We start from the raw sequence: 5465 nt of genomic DNA on the forward strand, positions 1-5465 counted from the left end.
CCACAGGACCCAGGTTCCTTTCCCCAGGACCATTAGCCAGATGCATAAGGGACACACTCGTCTGGAGTTCGTTTACAATGGCTGGAGGCCCTGGTGTGCTCATTCTCTCTCTCTCTCTCTCTTTCCCTCTTACTCTGTCAAATAAATAAATACAAATAAAATATTTTTAAAAATTAAAAAAAAGAAAATCATTCTAGCTTTCTCAGGCTGAAGCAGGACATAGAGGGGGCTTTCAGGGTCTCTACTCTTGTGGATGATCAAAGGTAAACCAGCTAGGTGGAGTTAGATTGTTGTAGAACCATCTGAGGTTAGTATGATTGTAAATGAGAGAAAATAAAATTACACAATGTGGGCTAGAGAGATCGCTCAACAGTTAAGGTGCTTGTCTGCAAAGTCTAAAGACCAGGTTCAATTCCCCAGTATCCACATAGTTAGTGGTGCATGCATCTGGAGGTTGTTGCAGTGACAGAAGGCCCGGGCACCTTCCATTCCCCTACCCGCCCCCCCATTTTAAGTAAATAAATAAAAATATATTTTAAAATTACACAAGATCTAAAGAGCAATAGGGTTACTCATGAGATTATAATACACATAATCTTTATTTATTTATTTTGGTCAGGAAAGCCCAGGAATCTAATTTTAAAATTGTTCACCCAAGGGGGTGGTATTTAGCATGACTTGAATCAAATTAAAGCAAGGGGGATGTCTAGAATATCTAAATAATTTGTTTACAGTTGGGAAAAGTGTCAAAGCCCTTACGTCTGTGTTCTCTGGGGCCTGTGTCCTTAACTCCTTCCCTGAAGAAGGGTTCTCTCTCCTGATCTCTGTCTGTAGTAGAATAAGGTTTGCGTTGGTTTGTTTGTTTGTCTGAGACAAGGTCTCAAGGCACTTCTGAGTCAGGGCCTAGAAGTCACTATGTAGTCCACACTGGCGTGAAAGGTGCTGCAATCCAGTTCTCCCTCGTCAGCCTCTTGGTGCAGGGACTACAGGGTGCCGCGGCGCTCAGCTATCCAGGCGTTCTTGACCCTTCTGACACTTTTCCTGCAGAGAACACAAAGCAGGTGTGAGATGTTGACAGGAATTTCCACCACTTTTAGAGGCCTACTTAAAGAAATCAAGTGCTAAAACATCCACATGCCCCTCAGATAAGACTATACAATGGAGCTCTTTGTAGAATCCTGTCTCTTCCAAGATAACAGGCCAGATCCATCCCGCCACCTCATAGGAAGGCATCCTCCTGGCCACTGAGGTCAGCAGGACCACCTGACTGAGCTCAAGGTTTACTCTCTGCCTTGAGGGAAATTAAGAAAAAAATAATTTAAAAAAGCTTTAGTCATGCAGTAAATTGCTTTTGGAAATGCTTTAAACATCACTGCAAAATATACTGGGTGGATATTTATGCTGATCATTTAAGGGGTTCCGAAAATCTGGAGAGAAAATTGGACTGGATATCTGAAGAATGTATATTTAATTCTGTTTCTGACACTTATCTAATTATATAAGCTGTAACAAATTTCTTATATTTGGTCTTTGGTCCCAAGCTATCCTTACGATGGAAATGTAAACTCTCAACAGTGAGGAATAATGAAATTTGTTTCCACTTCCTTGGCATCTGAGAAGAGCAGCAGTGCGGCACGTCTCCCCGGGGGTCTCTTCACCCCACGCTGGAGGAGCTCTTCCCGCAGGGGAAAGGACAGGACGCCAGGGTCACCCAGGAGGCGTCTGTGGTGTTATATCTGCACAAAGCGCGTGGCTAAGGCCGGGCTGCGCAGGGAGCAGAGGTGCTTCTGGCCATAGCAGAGGGTGGCACTCACCGGACCTGTCACAGGAAGGGGAACTGACTATGGAGACACAGAGACCATCTCCTCCCGGCCACTATTTCCTGAGGCGCTCACAACACTGTGACCCTCAGTTGTTACCTGCGACCCAGAGGGTCTCCTTTCTTTTGGTTCAGAAGATGTGGGAAAGACGCATTTTAAATGATCAGAGTGTGGTTAGAAAAGAAATACTATCTTTGGAATGAAATTGCAATTAACTAAAAATAGAGTCCATGTCTCTCCCCTCCCTACCTCCATTCATCCCTCTTTCCTCCCTTCTTCCCTCCCTCCCTTCCTTCCATCTTTCTTTCCTTCCTTCCTCCCTTCCTCTTTTTCTTCTTCCTTCTTTACCTACTTCCTCCTTCCTCTCCCTTTCTCTCTCCCTCCCATCCTTCCTTCCTTCTTCCTTGCTCTTTCCTTTCTTCTTTCTTTTCATCTTCTCTCTCTTCCTTCCTTCCTTCCTTCCTTCCTTCCTTCCTTCCTTCCTTCCTTCCTTCCTTCCTTCCTTCCTTCCTTCCTTCCTTCCTTTCTTTCTTTCTTTCTTTCTTTCTTTCTTTCTTTCTTTCTTTCTTTCTTTCCTTTCTCCCTATTCACTTCTTCCCTCCCTCCCTCTCTTTCTTTCTTTTGAAAGAGTTCCTGTATATAGCTTTGGCTGGAGTCAAACTCATGACCAACTTCCTTGCTTATGCAGCCATAAACAATTGATAGAGAATACCTGGATCCCTGGGGATTTCATGATAAAACATATGCCACATAAGACAAAGCAGGGTCTAGCGAGATGGTTCAGTGGTTAAAGGAACTGGCTCACAAAGCCTGCTGGCCCTGGTTCCATTTCCAAACTGCTCATGTAAGCCAGACACAGAAAGCAGCACAAGTATCTGGCGTTGGTTTGCAGAGGCAAGAGGGTCTGGTGCACCCACCCACCCACACCCTGCCACAGAGCCGCACACCCACTTAAAAAACAACAAAGCAAACCTTTCTTAGTCTTATTCTCACACCTTTCACCATGTTTCTGACCAATCCTTTGTCTCCTGCAGGTCTTCTGCCTCTCCATCCACAGCCGTATCCCTGGATGCCCTTTTCTGATGTAGGCCCTGACTTAGCCTCATTCAGGATTGGTTGGTTGCATGTGATGTAAAGAACCTCAAGTGGCAATTAGCTGTGACCTAAACAAAAGAGATTTGCTGCAGTTATTGTTCATTGTATAAAAATACCTTGGAGACAGGCAGTTTACTGTGTTTTAATGAATATATTACAAAAAAAAAAAAAAAAGGCTCTGCAGACACGTCTTCTCTTGGCTTGTGGCTTCCAAAGCAGAGCACATCTTCCTGCTCATGGCGGCCTGGGCACCAACCTTCACACACCGTTTCCAGCCAGCCAAACAGGGACAGAGGATAAAAGTAGAGACTCTGTGTGACAGCATGTGGATCTGTTGTTTCATATACATATTGTTGGGCTGAGGATGTGGCTCAGTGGTAGAGCACTTGCCTAGCACACGCAAGGCCTTGGATTTCATACCTGCCACCACAAAAGTGTGTGTGTGTGTGTATATGTATATATATATATGGTAATTATTTAATTTTATTTAATGAGTTTCATTAAAGGAGCTACGTAATTTTTCTCTTGCATCTTACTGGTCCATGGTCACACTTCAGGTACATGAGGGGCTAGGAAACGAATTCCATTCTGAGTGGATTTACGTCCTGCTAAAATTTGGGAAGTCTATTACTAAGAAGGTGGGAAGGTTCAGGCTTGTTTGAATGTGATATGAAGTAGACAACATCTTTATCCATATTTTCCCCATCCTCCTGGCCCTGAGGGTCATCACATCCTCCACAGTGTTCCCATGAGTCTGTGAGTGCCCCGTTGGGAAGAAGATGCATTTGAGTCCAGTTCAAAGGAATAGTAGGTGTGTCTTTGTCTGGACTGCTATAGACCAGTAGCTTATAAACAACAGAAGTTTGTTCTCACCACACTGCGTGTTGGGAGGTCCAAGATCAAGGTGTGAACATGATCTGGTAAGCAGTTCACCTCTTCACACACCGCAGGACCAGTGAGTTCCTTTGGGTCCCATGCTGCTTTAGAGAGAGCACTAATGTCATCGTCTAATCACTTTTCAAAGGTCTCACCTCATAATGTGATCACGTGCCTGAGAGCAGGTTTCCATAGCAGTTTTTATACAAATGAGTATTGAATGATTGTGCAAACAAATGCGTGTTACTTCTCCCTTCTTCCAACTTCTTAGCGAGGCATTCACTATTAGTCTTCATTTCTCTAACAGGTCCAGAAAGAGTTCAACAAAATGTGTTTTCCTCAGCTAGTCATTAACATCTCATTTGTGAGTATTTTCCCAACAGACTTGCCTTTGACTTCAGGAACATTTCAATCTTGTTACACGCATGAATCCATATACCTACTACTACAAACACATACAGAGAGAGAGGGAGGGAGGGAGAGAGGGAGAGAGATTTAAACTGGACGTGGTGCCGCACGTCCATAGTCCCAGCATTCAGCAGGCTGACACAGCAGGATTGTGGTGTGTGCATGACACAAATCCAGGCGACATAGTTCTAAGCCAGTCAGGGTTACAGTGTGACAACCTGTCCTTGAGGGGAGGGGCAGTTCTTTCAGACATAAGGGATGCATCAGCAGAGACTTTAGCAATTAGGGAGATATCTTAAGTTGGGAATTTTACATCTGAGAGAGAAAACAAGAAAGCATTTTAGACAAGATTTTCCTTGTGTAGTCCCCCCTTCCTTGCCCAGCTGACGCACACTCCAGCCTTCCCCACACCATTTTCATGTCCACAGAGATTGCGTTCTGCTTGTTCTGAACTTGCTGATTCTTCACAATAGAGAAAAAAAAAAAAAACAAAAAAACCCCACATACTTGGAAGAATCTATGGCATATGGCTCATAGTTTATTTCCCAGCTGTTTTCTGTTAACCTTGACTCTGGGAATTTTTCCACAAATAATTTATCTCTCAAGGCAGGCCGCAGGTCTATGGGGAGCTGTACTTGGATGTGAGCATCTTCAGGCACAGAGCATGGAAAGACCACAGGAGCGCTTGAGAAACTTCAAGATGAGGGACTGTGTTTACACTTTTTCTTGTCTTTCTTACTGTCCAATACTTTCGACCTCCCCTTCCTCTCTTGCCTTGTCATGCTTTTGCAGATGCTCTGTTCCACCCCGTTGGCGTGACATGCATTTCTGGAGTAACCCGAAACATCTACAGCCATGTGCGACTCCCCTGCCAGAGCAGCAGGGTTATGAGAAAATTAATTAAAAGCCACAATCTCTTACCTGAGGTCTCCAGGATGGCTTGCTTTTCCTAAGGCGGGAGTTCTGTAAACCGGGCACATGGTTTTCCCATCCTGCCCTTGAGGACACACCCACTGTCCAGCAGGATGGCTGTGACTTGCCAGACCAAAGCCTTTCTTTATAACAAAGCCTGCCATTGTGTCCCCGCAGCCCCCCTGATCTTTCCCAAAGGGCCTTTTGGAGCATGTGCACTCTTATTTCCATTCCCTGATGGGCAGGACAGACGCAATAATAGCCCAAGAACCATGGTAACTTGCCTTCACCTCGGACTGTGTGCCCCACACTGTCTGATGCTCTCAGAAAGAGGCCCTGGCAGCTGGACTCTGG

The 5465-nt window shown here is 44.9% G+C and overlaps 1 long non-coding RNA gene across 1 annotated transcript; it reads right to left on the minus strand.

The window, feature by feature from the left end:
• Positions 1 to 667: 667 nt before the first annotated feature.
• On the minus strand, positions 668 to 5189 carry LOC123462069. Its single transcript, XR_006638075.1, has 3 exons — positions 5121 to 5189; positions 2793 to 2983; positions 668 to 1041 (listed from the first exon to the last, which is right to left on the minus strand). It is a non-coding gene; the product is annotated as an uncharacterized LOC123462069 (long non-coding RNA).
• Positions 5190 to 5465: the final 276 nt, after the last annotated feature.

Source organism: Jaculus jaculus, chromosome 7 (genome assembly GCF_020740685.1).
Source record: "Jaculus jaculus isolate mJacJac1 chromosome 7, mJacJac1.mat.Y.cur, whole genome shotgun sequence".
NCBI classification, from domain to species: domain Eukaryota; kingdom Metazoa; phylum Chordata; class Mammalia; order Rodentia; family Dipodidae; genus Jaculus; species Jaculus jaculus.